This window comes from Mobula birostris, chromosome 7 (assembly GCF_030028105.1).
Source record: "Mobula birostris isolate sMobBir1 chromosome 7, sMobBir1.hap1, whole genome shotgun sequence".
Classification (NCBI taxonomy): domain Eukaryota; kingdom Metazoa; phylum Chordata; class Chondrichthyes; order Myliobatiformes; family Myliobatidae; genus Mobula; species Mobula birostris.
This window is the reverse complement of record NC_092376.1, coordinates 48,852,822-48,876,074: the sequence shown is the minus strand read 5'-3', so window position 1 is coordinate 48,876,074 and position 23,253 is coordinate 48,852,822. Positions and strand designations below refer to the sequence as shown.

Sequence of the window (23,253 nt, the reverse complement as noted above, 5' to 3'; positions counted from 1 at the left end):
TAAACCATATACGTAAAGTATGCTTAACTATTGGATTATTGATTTGTTTATACAATTTAGAAGAAATAAAAGGAAGCGAAGTTCCTAAAATAGAGCCCAAGGAGAACCCTTGTAAAGAATTACATTCAAGATTTACCCACTGTGGATTTAAAGGTACATCCAAATCTCGTAACCAAAATTTTAAATATCGAATATTAATTGCCCAATAATAAAATCTAAAATTCGGGAGGGCAAGCCTCCCCTCCTTTTTAGGTTTCTGTAAATACTTTTAACTTAACCTAGGATTTTTGTTCTGCCATATATATGAGGAAATTTTTGAATCTACGTTATCGAAAAAAGATTTTGGGATAAAAGTTGGAACTGATTGAAATACATATAAAAATTTGGGCAAAATAATCATCTTAATAGCATTAATTCAACCAATTAAAGACAAAGAGATTGGTGACCATTTAATAAACAAAAGCTTAATCTGATCAATTAAAGGTAAAAAAAATTAGCTTTAAATAAATCTTTATACTTTTTCGTAATTGTTATCCCTAAATATATAAATGAATCAGTAACCAATTTAAATGGTAAACGTCCATAGATAGGTACCTGCTTATTTAAGGGAAATAATTCACTCTTATTAAGATTCAATTTGTAACCAGAAAAATTACTAAATTGAGCCAACAAATCTAGAATAGCAGGAATTGACTTCTCTGGGTTAGAGATGTATAGCAACAAATCATCTGCATACAGTGATAATTTATGTATTTCATTTCCGCGGGTAATACCAAAAATATTGGGCGAGTCGCGGATAGCAATTGCTAAAGGTTCAAGGGCGATATTGAATAATAAAGGACTAAGAGGACATCCTTGCCTAGTGCCACGAGAGAGCTAAAAAAAAGGAGATCTATGATTATTAGTACAAACCGAGGCTACCGGGTAGTAATATAACAATTTAGTTCAAGATATAAATGTCCGACTAAAATTAAATTTCTCAAGGACATTAAATAAATAAGGCCATTCAACTCTGTCAAAGGCTTTCTCGCATCTAATGAGATAATACATTCTGGGGTAGTAAGTGAAGGGGTATAAACAATATTCATTAACCTCCTAATATTAAAAGATGAATAATGATTTTTAATAAACCCGGTTTGATCCATAGATATAATTTGAGGTAATACCTTCTCTAACCTAGTTGCTAGAATTTTTGAATCTACATTCAAAAGAGATATCGGTCTGTATGATGCACAATCAGTAGGATCTTTTTTTTTAAGAATTAGAGAGACAGAGGCTTCATAAAACGATTGTGATAAATTACCTAAACTGATTGCTTCTTTGAATATTCTAGACAACCTCGGAGAGAGAATAGAAACATAGAAAATAGGTGCAGGAGTAGGCCATTCGGCCCTTCGAGCCTGCACCGCCATTTATTATGATCATGGCTGATCATCCAACTCAGAACCCCGCCCCAGCCTTCCCTCCATACCCCCTGACCCCCGTAGCCACAAGGGCCATATCTAACTCCCTCTTAAATATAGCCAATGAACTGGCCTCAACTGTTTCCTGTGGCAGAGAATTCCACAGATTCACCACTCTCTGTGTGAAGAAGTTTTTCCTAATCTCGGTCCTAAAAGGCTTCCCCTCTATCCTCAAACTGTGGCCCCTCGTTCTGGACTTCCCCAACATCGGGAACAATCTTCCTGCATCTAGCCTGTCCAATCCCTTTAGGATCTTATACGTTTCAATCAGATCTCCCCTCAATCTTCTAAATTCCAACGAGTACAAGCCCAGTTCATCCAGTCTTTCTTCATATGAAAGTCCTGCCATCCCAGGAATCAATCTGGTGAACCTTCTTTGTACTCCCTCTATGGCAAGGATGTCTTTCCTCAGATTAGGGGACCAAAACTGCACACAATACTCCAGGTGTGGTCTCACTAAGGCCTCGTACAACTGCATAGTACCTCCCTGCTCCTGTACTCGAATCCTCTCGCTATAAATGCCAGCATACCATTCGCCTTTTTCACCGCCTGCTGTACCTGCATGCCCACTTTCAATGACTGGTGTATAATGACACCCAGGTCTCGTTGCACCTCCCCTTTTCCTAATCGGCCACCATTCAGATAATAATCTGTTTTCCTATTTTTCCCACCAAAATGGATAACTTCACATTTATTCATATTAAATTGCATCTGCCCTGAATTTGCCCACTCACCCAACCTATCCAAGTCACCCTGCATCCTCTTAGCATCCTCCTCACAGCTAACACTGCCACCCAGCTTCGTGTCATCCGCAAACTTGGAGATGCTGCATTTAATTCCCTCATCCAAGTCATTAATATATATTGTAAACAACTGGGGTCCCAGCACTGAGCCTTGCGGTACCCCACTAGTCACCGCCTGCCATTCTGAAAAGGTCCCATTTATTCCCACTCTTTGCTTCCTGTCTGCTAACCAATTCTCCACCCACACCAATAACTTAACCCCAATACCGTGTGCTTTAAGTTTGCACACTAATCTCCTGTGTGGGACCTTGTCAAAAGCCTTTTGAAAATCCAAATATACCACATCCACTGGTTCTCCCCTATCCACTCTGCTAGTTACATCCTCAAAAGATTCTATGAGATTCGTCCGACATGATTTTCCTTTCACAAATCCATGCTGACTTTGTCCGATCATTTCACCGCTTTCCAAATGTGCTGTTATCACATCCTTGATAACTGACTCCAGCAGTTTCCCCACCACCGACTTTAGGCTAACCGGTCTATAATTCCCCGGTTTCTCTCTCCCTCCTTTTTTAAAAAGTGGGGTTACATTAGCCACCCTCCAATCCTCAGGAACTAGTCCAGAATCTAACGAGTTTTGAAAAATTATCACTAATGCATCCTCTATTTCTTGGGCTACTTCCTTAAGCACTCTGGGATGCAGACCATCTGGCCCTGGGGATTTATCTGCCTTCAATCCCTTCAATTTACCTAACACCACTTCCCTACTAACATTATTTCCCTCAGTTCCTCCATCTCACTGGACCCTCTGTCCCCTACTATTTCCAGAAGATTATTTATGTCCTCCTTAGTGAAGACAGAACCAAAGTAATTATTCAATTGGTCTGCCATGTCCTTGCTCCCCATAATCAATTCACCTGTTTCTGTCTGCAGGGGACCTACATTTGTCTTTACCAGTCTTTTCCTTTTTACATATCTATAAAAGCTTTTACAGTCCGTTTTTATGTTCCCTGCCAGTTTACTCTCATAATCTTTTTTCCCCTTCCTAATTAAGCCCTTTGTCCTTCTCTGCTGAACTCTGAATTTCTCCCAGTCCTCAGGTGAGCCACTTTCTCTGGCTAATTTGTATGCTTCTTCTTTGGAATTGATACTATCCCTAATTTCTCTTGTCAGCCATAGGTGCACTACCTTCTTTGATTTATTCTTTTGCCAAACTGGGATGAACAATTGTTGTAGTTCATCCATGCAACCTTTAAATGCTTGCCATTGCATATCCACCGTCAATCCTTTAAGTGTCATTTGCCAGTCTATCTTAGCTAATTCACGTCTCATACCTTCAAAGTTACCCCTCTTTAAGTTCAGAATCTTTGTTTCTGAATTAACTATGTCACTCTCCATCTTAATGAAGAATTCCACCATATTATGGTCACTCTTACCCAAGGGGCCTCTCACGACAAGATTGCTAATTAATCCTTCCTCATTGCTCAAAACCCAGTCCAGAATAGCCTGCTCTCTAGTTGGTTCCTCGACATGTTGGTTCAAAAAACCATCCCGCATACATTCCAAGAAATCCTCTTCCTCAGCACCTTTACCAATTTGGTTCACCCAATCTACATGTAGATTGAAGTCACCCATTATAACTGCTGTTCCTTTATTGCACACATTTCTAATTTCCTGTTTAATACCATCTCCGACCTCACTACTACTGTTAGGTGGCCTGTACACAACTCCCACCAGCGTCTTCTGCCCCTTAGTGTTACGCAGCTCTACCCATATCGATTCCACATCTTCCCGGCTTATGTCCTTCCTTTCTATTGCGTTAATCTCTTCTTTAACCAGCAACGCCACCCCACCTCCCCCTCCTTCATGTCTATCCCTCCTGAATATTGAATATCCCTGAATGTTGAGCTCCCATCCCTGGTCACCCTGGAGCCATGTTGCTGTGATCCCAACTATATCGTAATCATTAATAACAATCTGCACTTTCAATTCATCCACCTCATTACGAATGCTCCTTGCATTGACACACAAAGCCTTCAGGCGCTCTTTTACAACTCTCTTAGCCCTTATACAATTATGCTGAAAAGTGGCCCTTTTTAATGCTTGCCCTGGATTTGTCGGCCTGCCACTTTTACTTTTCTCCTTAGTACTTTTTGCTTCTACCCTCACTTTACACCCCTCTGTCTCTCTGCACTGGTTCCCATCCCCCTGTTGTGAATTAACCTCCTCACGCCTAGCCTCTTTAATTTGATTCCCACCCCCCAACCATTCTAGTTTAAAGTCACCTCAGTAGCCCTCGCTAATCTCCCTGCCAGGATATTGGTCCCCCTAGCATTCAAGTGTAACCCATCCTTTTTGTACAGGTCACGCCTGCGCCAAAAGAGGTCCCAATGATCCAAAAACTTGAATCCCTGCCCCCTGCTCCAATCCCTCAGCCACGCATTTATCCTCCACCTCATCGCATTCCTACTCTCACTGTCACGTGGCACAGGCAGTAATCCCGAGATTACTACCTTTGCGGTCCTTTTTCTCAACTCCCTTCCTAGCTCCCTATATTCTCCTTTCAGGACCTCATCCCTTTTCCTACCTATGTCATTGGTACCTATATGTACCACGACCTCTGGCTCCTCACCCTCCCACTTCAGGATATCTTGGACACGATCAGAAATATCCCGGACCCTGGCACCAGGGAGGCAAACTACCATCCAGGTCTCTGGACTGCGTCCACAGAATCACCTATCTGACCCCCTTACTATCGAGTCCCCTATCACAACTGCCCTCCTCTTCCTTGCCCTACCCTTCTGAGCTACAGGGCCAGACTCTGTGCCGGAGGCACGGCCACTGTCACTTCCCCCGGGTAAACTGTCCCCCCCAACAGTACTCAAACAGGAGTACCTATTGTTAAGGGGTACAGCCATCGGGGTACTCCCTATTACCTGACTTTTCCCCTTCCCCCTCCTAACCTTGACCCACTTGTCTGCCTCCCGTGGCCCCGGCGTGACCACCTGCCTGCAACTCCTCACTATCACCTCCTCACTCTCCCTGACCAGACGAAGGTCATCGAGCTGCAGCTCCAGTTCCGTAACGCGGTCCCTTAGGAGCTGCATCTCGATGCACTTGGCGCAAATGGAGGAAAAGAATTTTAAAAATTCCACTGTAGACCCGTCTGGACCGGGTACTTTACCAGAATTCAATGATGAAATTGCAGTTATTATTTCTTCCTCTGTAATAGGAGTTTCTAATAATAAGCAATCTTCGGGTGATACTTTCGGAAAATTCAGTTTACCTAAAAAATCATGCATGAAATTAGAATCATGAGGAAAATCAGAGTGGTATAGAGAGGTATAAAATTCTTGAAAGGTTTTGTTTATTCCAACATGATCAACTGTCAAAGTATCATTGTGTTTACGAATCTTAGTAATTTGACATTTAACCGAATCGAATTTCAATTGATTAGCCAATTGTTTACCCGATTTATCACTATGAATATAAAAATCACTTCTAGTTCTCATTAATTGATTTTCAATCGAAGATGTTCGTAATAAGCTATGTTCCAATTGAAGCTCAACTCTGTCTTTGTATAGCTCCTTACTGGGAGAAATAGCATATTTTTTATCGATTTCTTTAATTTTATCAACCAACGAGAGTATTTCATTCTTAACATGCCTTTTCAAACCAGCCGAATAGGAAATAATCTGACCACGAATATAAGCTTTAAAAGCGTCCCAAACAGTTCCATTGGAAACTTCTTCCGTAGTATTAGTTGAAAAGAAGAAATCAATCTGTTCCTTTATGAAGTTGACAAAGTCCGAATCTTGAAGCAAAGTAGGGTTAAATCGCCATTGTCTATTAGTAGAAGAAGTATCCATTAACTTGATAGAAAGTTTCATTGGAGCATGATCCGAAATGACGATAATATCTTAATTACAGTCAACAACAGCTGGGATTAATCGAGCGTCAATAAAAAAATAGTTAATTCGGAAATAAGAACGATGAACATGTGAAAAAAAGGAGAATTCTTTATCGTTTGGATGTAGAAATCTCCAAATTTCTGAAATCCCGGAATCCAACATAAAAGAGTTAATAAGAGTAGCCAACTTATTCGGTAAGGCTGGACTACCTATGGGATTCAAAAATAAATTAAAGTCACCCCCCATTATCAACATATACTCATCTAAATTAGGAAAGGAAGTGAATAGGTGTTTAAAAAACTCAGGATAATCCACGTTCGGAGCGTAAACATTAACCATAATAACCTTTTTATTAAAAAGTACCCCAGTTATTAGCAAAAATCTACCATTAGGATCTGAGATAGTGTCTTGATGGATAAATGTAATTGATGAATCTATAAAGATTGAAACGCCTTTAATTCTGGCTTGAGCATTTGTGTGGTATTGTCGTCCTTTCCAAAACTTGAAGAAGCGTTGATTATCCTCTTTCCTTACATGAGTTTCTTGTGTAAAAATAATATGAGCATTCAGTCTTTGGAATACTTTGAAAATCTTTTCCCGTTTTATTGGATGGTTTAAACCATTTGTATTCCAAGAGACAAAATTAATAATATGAGCCATAATTTAAGATCAGCCCTTTGGTAAGTAAAGGGTTAATCATAATGCTTCCTAAACCTCATGTATGCTGCCTTCTTCCACATGACTAGATTTTCCACCTCACTTGTCACCCAATATTGACTGGAAATCCATACTGTAAAAGGACTAGATGGGATAGAGTTTGTCAAATGTATTTATGAAAATTTCCTACATCAGCATGTAGAAGTCCCAGTGAGAGAATATGCGATACTGGATCTGTTGTTAGGGAATGAGACAGGGCAGTTGACAGAAGTTTGTGTAGGGAAACACATTGCATCCAGTGACAACAATGCCTTCAATGCCATTAGTTACAAAGTAAATATGCAGAGAGATAGGTCTGATTCTCGGGTTGAGATCCTAAAGTGGAGAAAAGCCAATTTTGATGGCAAATGTGGGTTGGAACAGGCTTGCTTTCTGGCAAAAGTATACTTGGAAAGTGGGAGACCTTAAAAATGAAATTTTGAAAGTACAAAGCTTGTATGTGCCTGTCAGAGTAAAAGATAAAGATAACAAGTGTAGGGAACATTGGTTTTAAAGAGAAATTGAGGCCCTGGTTAAGAGATAAAGGGAGGTTCATAGCAGGTATAGGCAAGTAGGAACAAATGAGGTGCTTATGGAGTACAGGAAATGCAAGAGAATACTTAAGAAAGAAATCAGGAGGGCTAAAAGAAGGCATAAAGTTGCCCGAGTGGACAAAGTGAAGGAGAATCCTAAGGGATTCTACAGATATGTTAAAAGCAAAAGGATTAGAAGGGACAAAATTGGTCCTCTGGAAGACCAGAATGGTATTCCATGTGTGGAGCCAAAACAGATGGGGGCGATCTTAAATGCATTCTTTGCATCTGTATTTACTCAGGAGATGGACATAGAGTCTATAGAAGTGAAGCAAAGTGGCATCAATTTCATGGACCCTGGTCAGATTACAAAGGAGAAGGTGTTTCTACCCTGAGGCAAACCAAGGTGGATAAATCCCCAGGGCCTAACAAGGTGTTCCCTCGGACCCTATGTGAAGTAAGTGCAGAAATTGCTGAGGCCCTTGCAGAGATATTTAAGACATACTTTGTGACAGGTGAGGTACCAGAGGATTTGAGGATAGCCAATGTTGTTCGCTGTTTTAAAAAAGGCTCTAAACAGAAACCCAGAAATTATAGGCCAGTGAGTCTGACATCAGTAGTGGGAAAATTATTCCAAGGACCAGATATATGAGTATTTGGATAGACAAGTACTGATTAAGGATAGTCAGCATGGGTTTCTGCATGGTAGGTCATGTCTAACCAATTTTATAGAGATTTTCGAGGTCACCAGGAAAATGGATGAAGATAAGGCAGTGGATGTTGTCTACATGGACCTTAGTAAGGCATTTGACAAAGTCCCACATGGGAGGCTGGTCAACAGGATGAGATAGGGCCATAAAGAACACAAAATAATCCGCAGATGCTGGGATCAAAGCAACACTCACAACATGCTGGAGGAACTCAGCAGGCGGAGCGGAGGTGCTCGACGAAGCGGTCCCCCAATCTGTGTCGGGTTTCACAGATGTAGAGGAGACCGCACTGGGAGCACCGGATGCAACAGATGACCCCAACAGACTCACAAATGAAGTGTTGCCTCACCTAGAAGGACTATTTGGGGCCCTGAATGGTGGCAAGAGAGGAGGCGTAGGGACAGGTGTACAGGGAGATCCACCCGGCACTTATCCCTGTAAGCTTAAGTGCTACCTCTACATCGGCCTCCTCTACATCGATGAAACCTGACGCAGATTGGGTCAGCTCTGCTCCGTCCACCACAACAGACAGGATCTCCCGGTAGCCACCCACTTCAACTCTGCTTTCCATTCCCATTCAGATATGTCCATACATGGCCTCTTCTACCGCCATGATGAGGCTAAACTCAGGTTGGAGGAGCAACACCTCATATACCGTCTAGGTAGTCTCTAGCCCCTTGGTATGAACATAGAATTCTCCAACTTCCGGTAATTCCCTTCCCCTATCCCTATTTCACTCTGCCCCCTCCCCCAGCTGCCTATCACCTCCCTCATGGTTCCGCCTCCTCCTACTACCCATTATTTTCCTGCCTATCACCTCCCTGCTTCCCCTCCCCCACCCCTTTATCTTTCAAAGTACTGGTTTTTCAACTGAACCTACCAGCTTTCTCCTTCCAACCCTCCCCACCTTCTTTGTGGGGCCTCTGCCCCCTCCTTCTTCAGTACTGATGAAGGGTTCCAGCCCGAAACGTCGACTCATCGTTTCCACAGATGCTGCCCGACCTGCTGAGTTCCTCCAGCGTGATGTGAGGGTTATAAAGAAAGCTTTTAGCACATTGGCCTTCATAAATCAATGTATTGAGTACAGAAGATGGGATGTTATGTTGAAGTTGTAGAAGACATTGGCGAGGCCTAATTTGGAGCATCGTGTGTTGTTTTAGTCACCTACCTAAAGGAAAGATGTCAACAAGGTCAAAGGAATGCAGAGAAAATTTACAAGGATGTTGCTGGGTCTGGAGGACCTGAGTTATAAGGAAAGATTGAATAGGTTAGGACTTTATTCTTTAGAACGTAGAAGATTGAGGAGATTTGATAGAGGTGTACAAAATTATGAGGGGTATAGATAGGGTAAATGTAAGCAGGCTTTTTCCACTGAGGTTGGGTGAGACTGCAACCAGAGGTCATAGGTTAAGGGTGAAAGGTGACAAATTTAAGCAGAACATGAGGGGAAATTTCTTCACTCAAGAGGGTCAAGACAGTATGGAACGAGCTACCAGCACAAGTGATGTATACAAGTTCGATTTCAACAAGAGAAGTTTGGATAGATACTTGGATAGTAGGGATATGGAGGGCTATGGTCTCCGTGCAGGTAATTAGGAGTAGGCAGTTTAAATGGTTTTGGCATTAACTAGATGGGCTGAATGGCCTGTTTCTGTGCTGCACTTCTCTATGACCGTAGCTTTGTTAAGGAGTCATAACTAGCACAGTCTGGCTGAAATATTAAAAGTGGCTTTTATAAGGCTGCTGTTTTATGTTCATTATGGCCTATTTTTAGCCAAAACACCACACCCTGTCACCACTGAAAATCTGCTCCGAGTGCATATCTCTGTTATGCACTCTGCTCTGTTGATCTGTTCTGTTGATCTTGCTGAGTCTGATATTTTCAATTTGCCACTCCTCATCGGCTCATCTTCCTTCTTACATAGCATTCCTGATGTCAACCTTTATGGGATGACTAATATAGCTTTCATAGTTATCCTGTATTAGGGTGCAATATTGCACACAGTTAGAGTAAAGGCTGGTTCCCTTTTTGTAAATTTAGGTCATGATTCCTCAGTACTATTTTAATAGACACCAAGCTGCTTGGCAAATTGGAAATGAGAGAGTATGCTGTATTATTTGAAAATTTTGTAAGTAATATAAATATTATTTATAAACATACTTGTATGTCATAGTAGATATTATGGAAATTTACTTGTAATTTGAAAATCAAGAAACATTGGTAAAAAGGCAGAACTATACATGCTTTAGTCACCCTTTTGTGAATGGAGAGCCAACTGCTTTAATTTCATGAATAAAAGCAGAATGTACTAAAAATATTCAGCAAGTCAGGAAATATTGTGAGTGCAAAGCAGGATTACTGTTACAGGCTGATGATTAGAATTTCTTTCCTTTTTAGGTATTCATACAGTAGCATCACTCCACGTTAAGGCAGTGTACATAAACGCATCATTGTGCCTCCACTGAAATACTGTGCATATTGCTCCCTGTCTGTGGGGAGATGTGGATTGGATAATCTCCCTTCTAAATTCCCTGTAACCACTGATAGTCAACTTAATATCAGCAATCTTTTCTACCTCAGTGCACTGTGTAATGATTTGATCTGTGTGAACAGTAAGTATAACAAGTATATATAGGTTTTTCATGGTTACCCCAGTATATGTGACAACAGTAAATCAATTCTAATTCCAGTTCCAACTGACTCACAGTTGAATATGAGTTGCAGCCTCCAGGATACAGTGTGCTACATTTATCGAGTAAACAATGCTCCAGACATCCTTAGACCTTAGGACATAGGAGTGGAATTAGGCCATTTAGCCTATTGAGTCTGCTCCATCATGCATTAGGGTTGAGGAAGAACTTGGGACAGATTAGAAGAATGGACAAAGAGGTGACAGATGGAATACAGTGTAGGGAACTACATGATCATGCAATTGGTAGAAGGAAGAGAGATGTAGACTATTTTCTAAATGGGAAGCAAATTCTAAACAGGAAATCGGAGTTGCAATGAAACTTGGGCATACTGGTGCAAGATTTCCTAAAGGTTAAGACCATAAGATAAAGGAATAGAATTTGGCCATTTGGGCCATCGAGTCTGCTCTGCCATTTGATCTTGGCTCATTTATTTTCCCTCTAAACCCCAGTCTCCTGCCTTCTTTCTGTGACCTTTGACACCCTTATTGATCAATAACCTATCAACATTCACTTTAAATAAACTCAACGACTTGGCCTCCACTGCCATATGTGGCAATTGTTATGTACCCCGTAACTGGGTTGCCAAACCAGCAGAAATGGACCACTTAGTTGGAGTCTGGATTACTGGAATTATGAAAGTTTTATTAAAGAAATAAGTAACACAGTACTCTAATTGTAAGGATATAAATGCAACAGGTTAACAATGATAAAACACACATGTACACAGAACTAGGATAATAGGAATCAATCAAGCTCTATCGCAGTCTAGGGGTAAAATGATCAGTCTCAAGTGACGCAGAGTTCAGTTCAGCTCAGTGCAGTTCGCAGTAATCGCTGTTGTGCCGTTGGAGAGAGAGAGAGAGAGCAAATATGCAAATTTCTGATTCAAACAGACCTTTGATGTTCCTCGCAGTTAGCTTTCGGGCGAGCCCTTTTACTGTCTTCTGAGGTCACCGACTGTGACCCCTCCGTTCCAGATATGATCGTTCTTCCACGGTGAACCCGGCACCCAGGCAAGGGCGGACACACACACCAGGTTCCCGCCAATCGTACCTTTTCACCCTGTGCGTCTATGGTCAGTCCCGTGACCAGACCTCCAAACTCTCACCAACTTGTGGGGGCACACCGCTCTTCCAGGGTCTCGTTATCTCGTGATCTCGTGGTGTCTCTTGCCTTAGCGAACCTGTTCCTTTTATCCCCCTACTGGGGTATCACCTGTCCATCAAACTTCAAACAGTTCAGGTTCAAAGCAACCGGTCTGACAATACTCAGAACTGTGTCTCTTTTAGTTAATCTCTCTTGTCTCTCATTAATATTTCTGAATTCTGCTCCATTATCTCACTTATCTCTCTCATTAGCATCGATCTTCTGATAACTTGGTCTTTCGTCACACAATGAACTCCACAGATTCACCACACTCTGACCAAAGAAATTCTGCCTCATCTCTATTTTAAAGGACATCCTTCTATTCTGAGGCTGTGCCCTCTGGTTATAGACCCTCCCTCTACTGGAAACATCCTCTCCAACATCCACTCTATCTAGGCCTTTCGATATTTAGTAGGTTTTAATTAGAACAACCCCCCCCCCCCTTCATTCTTTTAAAGTCAAGTAAATACAGGCCCAAAGCCATCAAGTGCCTCTTAAACATTAACCATTTTATTCCCAGAATCATTCTAGTGAACCTCCTATTGCTCCTCTCCAATACCAGGACATCCTTTGTTAGATATGGGGCCTAAAATTGTTCATAATACTCCATTTATGGCCTGACCAAGTAAAATCTCAGCATCCCATTCTTGCTTTTATATTCTAGTCCCCTCAAAATGAATGCTAACATCGTATTTGCCTACCTTACTACTGACTCAACTTGAAAGTTAACCTTTAGGGAATCCTGCACTAGGTCTCCCAAGTCCTTTTGCACCTTCAATTTCTGAATTAGTTCAGAAATCAATTAAAGAAACCATGCTGACTTCTATCTACTTTATCATGTGCCTCCAAGTATCTTAAAACCAAAACCTTAATAATGGACTCTAAAACATCTTACCAACCATTGAAGTTAGGCTAACATGCCTAGAATTTGTCTCCTTAATCTTATCACCTTAATTTCCTAACTTCATCATTCTGATTAGTGATTCATTTATCTTAAATATATCTTCATGAAGGTCAAAAGCCATCTGTACCTTACACATGAAAATCCTTGGGTTTTGAAAAGTCGCAACTTGTATGAAGGTTGGTGGAAAGAGTGCAGGAGGCACAGTAACCACAATATGCATGGATTTTAGAAAAATGTCAAAATTATCAAATATTCAAGAACTCCCCCAAATAAGACTTAAGATCTGAAGAGAGGACTGAGAAGTCATCAACTAGAGGAAGTACTTCAAAGGCGTCTTCTTTGAAGCAAGAGTTCTTGGCAGCACATAATTCACTACAATCTTGGCATTACCCCAGCCAGTAAGAGTTTCATGAGATCATCAGTAACTGAAAAACAAAAAGGTCGCTGAAGCAGACAAAATTCCTGCTGAAGAACATATTGTATAGTAGTTAAACCACAAGTTAACCAGTTGATGATTCATTACGAAGATCAAAAAACCTTGAAACAGTTGCTTTTTGCAGCTACATAACTCTCTGTCACTTCCCTGGAAGGAGAATTATACAGAAAAATCAATGAATGTTTGATGCCATGACACTGCATAATACTCTCAATCAATGTGCTCTGTTATTTATTGTCCAGCACTTACCTTGTATGTATTCATGCATAGAAATGGTGTATCTGAACTCATCAATGGTACATTCCAATGGTATAAAAAGTGTCACTATGTCCAATTTCAATATATTTCAAGTATCCACAGAAAAGAAACCTGACATGAACTCATCAGAATAATTGAATAATCCATTTCTTTCCATGGTTGTATTGATGTCTTGTATGATACTGCTCTAAGTTCTTAGGACAATTTACATACTGATGCTACTTCTTCCAGGTCTCTCCCAATATTCATTCAATAAGCAAAACTTCTGGCAACAGCTTTCATGTTGAAGATGCCAGTATGTTTTGAATATAGCTCATCTCAGGTACTTCTTCCTGAGAATGCTTGAAATAATGACTCAGCATTCCCGTTTCAAACAACACTGGTATGTTTGACAATTCAAGTGCTAAATTGAAGAATATTCTGCAAGTCTTCATTTTAGACGTGTCTATGCTGTACCTGTATACTTGCTGAGTCACCTGACTAGTAGTGATAGCAGGGACCTGGAAATCATCAGCTCTAAACTTCAGTTTGAAAATCTTGCACTCTCTACCCATAGCAGAAAATTCATGCAATGATCTGGACAGAGTATCTTGAGTTTGTAATTACATTTTAATTTGATAAATGATATTCAATTGTATATTCACCCTATGAAAGTAAACCTGCCACCAGGGAACTTCCCAATAGGAATCAATGCTATTTCTTCACATGGAAGATAATGGCTTCCTTCCCAGTGATGCTTATTTAATGAATGAGGCAAATAATAAAGGGAACTTTCTAAATACAGTAAAATTCATAACATGGTTGATGACAGTGCCAGTGCTATAACTTGAATCATCTTATGACTATAGGACATAGGAGCAGAATTAGGGCATTTGACCCATCAAGCCTGCTCCAGCATTCAATCATGCCTGATTTACTATCCCCATTAACTTCATTCTCCTGCCTTCAACTCGTAACCTTTGACGTCTTTAGTAATCAAGAACCTATCAACCTCTGCTTTAAATATACCCAAGTTGACTTTTCCAGCCATGTGTGGCAATGAATTCCACAGATTCACCAACCTCTGACCAAAGAAATTCTGTTTTAAAGGACGTCCTTCCATTCTGAGACAGTGCCCTCTGACTATAGACCCTCTTACTATTAGAAACATCGTCTCCACAGCCACTCTATCTAGGCCTTTCAATATTTGGTAGGTTTTGATGAGATCCCCTCTTTCTTCTAAATTCAAGCAAGTACAGGCTCAGAGCCATCGCGTGTGCCTCATACATTAACCATTTCATTTCTGGGATCATTCTCATATCTTATTCTTTCATTAAGGCTTTTGTTCTATCAGAGTGATTCAGCACATTTTTTTTATTTAAGATATGCATTTATTAAATGTTTTTTTGTTGCACGTTACTCCAATTTCTCATTCTTAAGATACAACAGAGTTAGCACAATTATTAGGTTAGACATGCATCTGGAATAATGGTTAGTCATTCCAAGAGTGAAACATTGTGATATTGTCTGGATGTTTGGTTCTCATGATAGCATTACTTTTGTCTTTAGGCTTTGGGCTGCTAATACTCACCTTCAAATTTAAGACATGCCATTCCTGGCTGTGCTAATGTACAAATAAACTATTTACATTCCACATAATGATGATGGAGAAACTTTAATACTTCCTCTAAAATATATGGATTATTTTCTGTAACGATCTGTGGGTTGCATGGACAGATTGTTTGTTAATGCCCAACACAACTGTGTGCATAGAAGGCTGAAAGTTCTTTGAGGATGATTTAATTATATAAGGCAGTTTAGTATAGGAATTCATAATCAGAGACTCCCACCAACCAGGTCATGCTCCCTTCTCGCCACTGCCATCAGGAGGAAAATGCAGGAGCCTCAGGATTCACCTTATCAGGTTCAGGAACAGTTATTAGCCTCAGCCATCAGGTTCTTGAATTACAGGGGATAACTTCACCCATCTTCACTTGCCCCATCACTGAACTGTTCCCACAACCTAAGGACCCACCTTCAAGGATTCTTCACTTCATGTTCTCAATATTTAAGAATGACTCTGTAGCCTGCATCGGCTAGCGGCACAGGGCTATACTGAACTAAACTAAACCGAATATACTATAGGTTTGATGCTTGATTTTCTATGTGTAGTTCGCTCACTTTTTGCCATTTACACAATTTGTTCTTTTTTTGTGTGTTGGTATTCTATGTTTTCTTGAATGGATTCCATGGTGTTCCTTTGTTTTGTGGCTGCCTGCAGGTGGATGACTCTCAGTGCTGTATTCTGGGTACAATAATAAATTTACTTTGGTTATTTATTATTAGTAGCAGTGTTCCTTTTTTTTGTATTTGCAGAGTTTTCTTTTTTGTATTTGCAGTTTGTTGTCTTCCACACCTATTGGTGCAGTCTTTCACTGATTCGATTACAGTTACTGGATTTAGAGCATGCCCGCGAGAAAATGAGTCTCAGGGTTATATATAGTGACATATATGTACTTTGATTATAAATTTACTTTGAACTTTTGAACCTATTGTATGTATCAATTAGATGCTCTTCTAACAGTCCTAATCGATTTCCAGCTGCTAATAGGGTACAGCAAATCATTTCTTTCTGAAAAATATGAATGCTCAGTAGGTCTTAAGATTAAAATAACCAAACCTATTGTATGTATCAATAGGCATCCGTTACTCTCATGAGACCATGGATTTGCACCTTGGAAGGTTTCCAGGATGCAGGCCTGGGCAAGGTTGTATGGAAGACCAGCAGTTGCCCATGCTGCAAGTCTCCCCTCTCCATGGGTGTTGTCCAAGGGAAGGGTACTACAGCTTGGCACTGGTATCGTCACAGAGCAATGTGTGGTTAAGTGCTTGCTCAAGGACAGAACACGCTGCCTCAGCTGAGGCTCGAACTAGCAACTTCAGATCACTAGACCGACAACTTAATCACTTGGCCACATGCCAACAATGTGCATCAATTAGATCACTTCTTTCTGACAAATAGATCTTGAGATTAAAATAACTAAAATGTTCTTCTGGGAAGTATAGTAAATCATTAGAATTCTCTAATCAAAACTCAGTAAAAGTGAATTAATTCAAGCCAAAGAAAGATAAATACAAAAGATTCTGCAGATGCTGGAGATCTTGAGCAACACACACAAAGACTGATAATTTTTTGGATACCACGGAAATCAAGAGATGAAGAGGCAGGGCCGGATTTTGATGCAGATGATATTGTTGATTGGTAGAGCCGGTTTGATGGATGTAATGGCCTGTTGCTGCTTTTTATGTTCAAAAGTTTTCAGTTCCCTTTGCTATTCTCACATTCTCCACTCTTCAAGAGCTTCTCATTCTCACTTGTCCCTTATTTTATTCTGCACTAAGTATCAACCGAGTCCTTTCTAACTTTGGTCCCAACGTTCTGCTCCATATCGCAATTTCACCTCATTCTCCTTTTCACCACTCCACCCGAATCATATATACTTCAACATAGAAATATAAATACTGATCTGAATCCGAATCCTTTATTATCGCCAAGTATGTGGACACATACAGGGAATTTGATGCCGGTTTCCCTGAGCTCTCGCTGTACAGAATCAAACAGCAAACAAAACAATAGCGCAAATAATCGTGAACTATATACTATGAGGTATACCTGTGTATGTACAGGTGGACTTGGTTTATAATAAACTAAAATTCAAGTGTTTATAAGACTGATGCCATACGGAAAAAACTGTTCTTGTACCTATTTGTTCTGATCGCGCATTGTATGTGAAGACAAAATTCGTGCTAACGTTTGCCATGCAATCTTTGCACTGGAAACTGACTCTGCTTCACCCGCTGAGCATTTCCAGTATTGTCTTCTCATTACGGTTTGAACTCAACCGCAGGACTAAAGAAATATTCTGCTGACGGCTCGCGGCCGTTTCAGATTTTACACCAGTTCCAACACATGTAAACGAGGTGGTGATGAAAGGAACTGGGCTGAGCGGCAGCCTGCACCGGCCCTGCTTTGGCTGCAGGTGGCACCAACCCCGGCTCGGGCCTCGGGACGTCGGCGCAGCCTGCTCGCGAGACCGCTTGAATTCGCGAACCGTTTGGGAGCCCGCTCCGGATCAGACCGGCTGTAGCCGGCGCCGGGTGTCGGCTCTGCTGGCTGGTGGCAGGGAGAAGATGGACGAGGAGGAAGCAAGCCCTCGGGCCGTTCGCCGGAAAGCACATCCTCGGTTTCCATCTTCGGCCTTCAGCTCGAAGCCGGAGCCGTCGGCGTGAACCAGCGGGCGGCTGCTCCAATCGCCAGGCACGTTCGGCGCGGTGAGTGTGAGCGCTAGCTTGTACAGCCGTCTGGAGTTACTCTGGGTCGGGCGTTGCTATGGCAAATAAGAGGGGAATAGAAAGCTTTCACCACTTCTCCAGTACTTTAACAACAGGCCTTTCTCCAGGAAATGGCAGAGGACTTAACTAATTTGTGCGTGTCTTCACAGAAAAATAAAACAAACACAAATCCTGCCAGAAATAATAATGTATCAGTGACAAGGGGAAACTGAAGGAAATTAGTATTAGCCCAAAAATAGTCCTAAATGATGTTGAAAGCTAATCTACACCCGATCCTGATGAAATATCTTCGAGATGAAACGAAAACTGTTTCTCTTTCCACGGACGCTGTCTGATCTCCGAGTTTGTCCGGTATTTTATGTTTTCATTTGAAATTTCCCATTATAAAGGTTTTATTTTATCTCGGAATCAGGTTTATTATCACCGGCATGTGACGTGAAATTTGTTAACTTGAAACAGACAAGAGACATAGTGGATACCCTAGTCATTTAAAAATGCTATAGACTCTGAAATTTGTTACTGCAATTTGTTACTTTAAGAAAGCAAAAAGAGACACAACAGAACCACTGTCCTAAACTCTAATGGTGAAACTCCTGAAATGTGAAGTGAAAGATGCAATAATAGAACATTTTCACAGTGTAACAATGTAAAGAATTGAGCAGGGTCAGTGTATATTTATGAAAGGAAACGATTTCTGACTAATCTGCTGGAGAACTCTGAGGACATAATTAGTAGAACCAGTGGATGTGGTGTGTTTGAAAGTTTAGAAGGCTGTTGATAAGGTTCTGCACAAAGACCCACATAGAATTGGGGCTAATTTGAATATTAGACAGAAAGCAAATGATATGAATAAGCGGATTATTCTCATGACAGGGATAGGTGCTTTGGTCACAATTTAGGAATTATTTGAAAAAAAATAGTAAACTCACTAGTCATCTGCTTTTCTGCCAAATTTTTCTTAATTCAATAGCAAAGTTTCAATGCTTCTGTTTAGTTTTACAAGTAGAAGTTTTCATGTTTTGGCAAATGCTTTCTGTGGTAAATGATGCTGAGGTTGGGCCTATTCCTGCCTGTACTTTGATCTAAAAAAATGCTTAAAAATCTTAAGTGATGCACAATACCATTTTAAATTAAACTTGTGACAGGCATTTTGGCTTTTTTCTATGTTGATTAGGTTGCCAAAATGCATAATATATCATCTGTATTACAATTAATAGTGAGTGGGATGTTGCCGATATTTGGATCCCAACATCTACATCTCTCTCATATTGCCTCTATTCCTTATTGAGCCAGTGTTGCTTGTATGTTTACTCCAACCATCAATGTTATTGTTTCGGTTACAGCTTCGAAGCATAGAAAATGAAGGGGGAGGGGTTGAGTTACCAAAAAAAATTGTGGGGGGTGGGGTGAGTTACCAAAAAATTAGGGGGATCAGAAAGAGGGAATAAAACATTGCATGATTAAGGAAATTCCCAATTCCTTTTAAGTATAAGGACAGGAGGGTTACCAACATAAAAAGTAGGATCCATTGACAATATGTGCACGAAATCAAATGATGTAGGCGAGGTCTTAAAATTATTTATTCTCATCCATATTCACCAGGAAGAAGGAAACTATAATTAAGAATTTGGAAGTGGATCAATTGAGAAGATAGCATGGCAATGGCAGGTGAAATTTAATCTTGATAAATGTGAGATGTTGTACTTTGAGAAGACCAGTAAGGGTAGAAGTATTGAAGATGGAAAGGCTTTCATTTACAAGTCCAAGATCCTGAAGGTGGCAGCACAAGGAAATAAGATATTGAAGAAGGCTTGCAATATAATTGACCTTGTTGATTGAATCAAAGGCAGTGACGAATTGGCATATAGGAGAGAGATTGAAGTTCTGGTTGAATGGTGCCACAACAGCACCCTCTCTCACTCAATGTTAATAAAACCAAAGAAGTTTTATTAAAGAAGGAAGAAACCAAAGGCCCATGAGCCAGTCCTCATTAGAGATGCAATTTAATGTGGATAAATGTGAAGTTATCCACTTTGGTGGCAAAAACAAGAAAACAGATTATTATCTGAATGGTGGCCAATTAGGAAAAGGGGAGGTGCAACGAGACATGGTGTCATTATACAACAGTCATTGAAAGTGGGCATGCAGGTACAGCAGGTGGTGAAAAAGGCGAATGGTATGCTGGCATTCATAGCAAGAGGATTCGAGTACAGGAGCAGGAAGGTACTACTGCAGTTGTACAAGGCCTTGGTGAGACCACACCTGGAGTATTGTGTGCAGTTTTGGTCCCCTAATCTGAGGAAAGACATCCTTGCCATAGAGGGAGTACAAAGAAAGTTCACCAGATTGATTCCTGGGATGGCAGGACTTTCATATGATGAAAGACTGGATCGACTGGGCTTGTACTCATTGGAATTTAGAAGATTGAGGGGGGATCTTATTGAAACATATAAAATCCTAAAGGGATTGGACAGGCTAGATGCAGGAAGGTTGTTCACGATGTTGGGGAAGTCCAGAACGAGGGGTCACAGTTTGAGGATACAGGGGAAGCCTTCTAGGACCGAGATTAGGAAAAACTTCTTCACACAGAGAGTGGTGAATCTGTGGAATTCTCTGCCACAGGAAACAGTTGAGGCCAGTTCATTGGCTATATTTAAGAGGGAGTTAGATATGGCCCTTGTTGCTAAAGGGATCAGAGCGTATGGAGGGAAGGCTGGTACAGGGTTCTGAGTTGGATGATCAGCCATGATCATACTGAATGACGGTGCAGGCTCGAAGGGCCAAATGGCCTACTCCTGCACCTACTTTCTATGTTTCTAGAGGATTGGAGGTGGAGAGGGTCAGTAACTTTAAATTTCTTGACCTTATCGGAGGATCTAACCTGGGACTATTGCAAAGAAGGCACAACAGTGCCTCGACTTTCTTAGAAGGTTGAGCAGATTCAACATGTCATCTAAAAACTTTAACAAACTTCTATAGATGCACAGTGGAGAGTATCCTGACTGGTTGCATAATGGCCTGATATGGAAACACCAATGCCCAAGAAAGGTAAAACCTACAAATATGTGGTGGATACAGTCCAGTATATCATAGGATAAGCACATTTACATTCAGCACTGCCACAAGTAAGCAGCATCCATCATCAATGACCCCCACCATCCAGGCCATGCTCTCTTCTCACTGCTGCCAAAGCAAAGGAGATTGAGGAGCCTTGGGTCCAGTCCTACACCACCAGTTGAGGAACACTTATTACCATCCAACCATCATGCTCCTGAAACAATCTGTATAACTTCACTCACCTCAACTCTGAACTAATGCCACAACCTGTTGACTCACTTTCAAGGTGATGTCATTGTGTGAGTTGGCCAGTGTTAGAGTGGGGAGTTCAGGCTTTGGCTCATAGAGGCATCAGTGAGGAGAGGCAAAGGCTCTCTGTAGGAGATTTTTTTTTTGTCATAGCAGAGCAGTGGGGATGCCAGGTAGAATATTGGAATGCTTCTTGTAGGATGTGGGAAGGCAGGGAGCTGCAACAAATTGGAGCTGAAGTTGGATGAACTCCGGATCATTCAGAAAGCTGAGGGGTTGATTGACAGGACATACAGGAAGGTAGTTATGTCCAAGGTGCAGGGCACCAGTAATTGGTGACCATCAGAAGGGTGGAAGGGAATAGTTAGCACTTGTGGCTATTCCTCTCAGTAACAGGTATTCCACTTTGGATACTGTTGGGGAGAATGACCCAGCAGAGGAAAGCCACAGCAGTCAGGTCTCTGGTACCAAGTCAGTCTCTGTGGCTCAGAAGGGAAAGGGGGAGAAGAGGCGAGCTTTAGTGATAGGGGATTCATGGACTAGGGAAACAGAAAGGAGGTTTTGTGGATGAGAATGAGATTTCTGCATGGTAGATTTCTCCTGGTGCCACAGTTAGGACATCTCGGATCGAGTTCATATCATTCTTAAGTGGGAGGGTGAGCAGTGAGAGGTCAAGGTCCACATCAGAACCGATAACATGGGTAGGAAGGGTAATGATCCTGCAATGTGAGCTCATGGAGTAGGTGCTAAGTTAAAAGACAGGACCTCCAGTATTGTGATCTCAGGATTGCTACCCATGCCACATGCTAGTGAGGCCAGAAATAGGAAGATCATACAGTTTAACACATGGCCAAGGAGATGGTGCTGGAGGGAGGGCTTCAGATTTTTGGATGATTGGGTTCTCTTCCAGGGAAGGTGGGACCTGTACAGGTGGAAGAGTTAGCACCTGAAGGGGATTAATATCCTTGCAGGAAGGTTTGCTAGTGCTACCTGGTGGGGGGGGGGGGGTGTGGAATGTATAAACTAGAGTTCAAAGGAATAGGAACCAGAGCAGTTAGTGGAGTAGTTATGGGAAAGATGTTGTTGAACCTTCATACAAAATCAGAGGAATCTAAAGATTCAGCATAGTGGGAGTGACTTTCTGAGTTCTGTACATTTCAATGCAGGGATTTTTGTAGGAAAGGTGGATGAGCTTAGGGCATGGATCAGCACAAGGTCTTATGACATTGTAGCCATTAGTGAGACTTTGTTGCAGGAGGGACAGAACTGGCAAATCAATGTTCTATGTGATAGAATGGGAGAGATTAAAGGGTGAGGGGTAGCATTACTAGTCAGGGGAAATGTCATGGCAGTGCTCAGACAGGACAGACTGGAGAACTCATCTACTAAGGCAATGTGGGTGGAGCTGGAGTATAAGAAAGGGATGACTGCCAAACAGTCCATGGGATTCAGAGGAATAAATCTGTTGAGAGATTGCAGACTGTTGCAAGAAACATAAGGCTGTGTTAATAGGTGAATTTAACTTTCCACACTGACAAATGTGGACTGACTGGGATTCCTATACTATAAATGGGCTGGATGGGATAGACTTTGTCAATGTATTCAGGAAAATTTCCTTAATCAATACGTAGAGGTACCAACCAGAGAGAGAGTGTGATACTAGATTTCCTATTAGGAAATGAAACAGAAGTTTGTGTAGGGGGACACTTTGCATTTAGTGATTGTAATTATCAAGATAATTACAGAGGATAGGTCTGGTCTTCGGGTTGAGATTTAAATTAGATGGCCAGTTTTGATGGTATCAGAAAGGATCTGGCAAGTGTGAATTGGAACAGATTGTTTTCTGAAAAAAGTGTAGATGGTAAGTGGGAGGCCTTCAGAAGTATGAATTTGAGAGTACATAATTTGCGAGTTCTTGTGAGAACAAAAGGCAAGGATAACAGATTTAGGTAACCTTGGTTTTTGAGAAATATTGAGGCCCTGTTTAAGGAAAGGAGGTGCAAGGAAGTATAGGCAGGAAGGAGCAAATAAGGCACTTGAGTGAAAGAAATGCACGAGAATACTTAAGGAAATCGGGAGGGCTAAAAGAAGGCATGAGGTTGCTCTAGCAGACAAGGTGAA

The 23,253-nt window shown here is 41.2% G+C and overlaps 1 protein-coding gene across 1 annotated transcript in view; it reads left to right on the top strand.

Moving 5' to 3' along the window:
- Positions 1-17,536: 17,536 nt before the first annotated feature.
- Positions 17,537-23,253, top strand: part of LOC140200178 (probable ribonuclease ZC3H12C) — a 105,746-nt gene continuing 100,029 nt past the window's right edge. The window contains exon 1 of the mRNA XM_072263098.1: positions 17,537-17,805. The gene's annotated coding sequence lies outside the window, so the exon portion shown is untranslated. The remainder of the gene's footprint in view (positions 17,806-23,253) is intronic.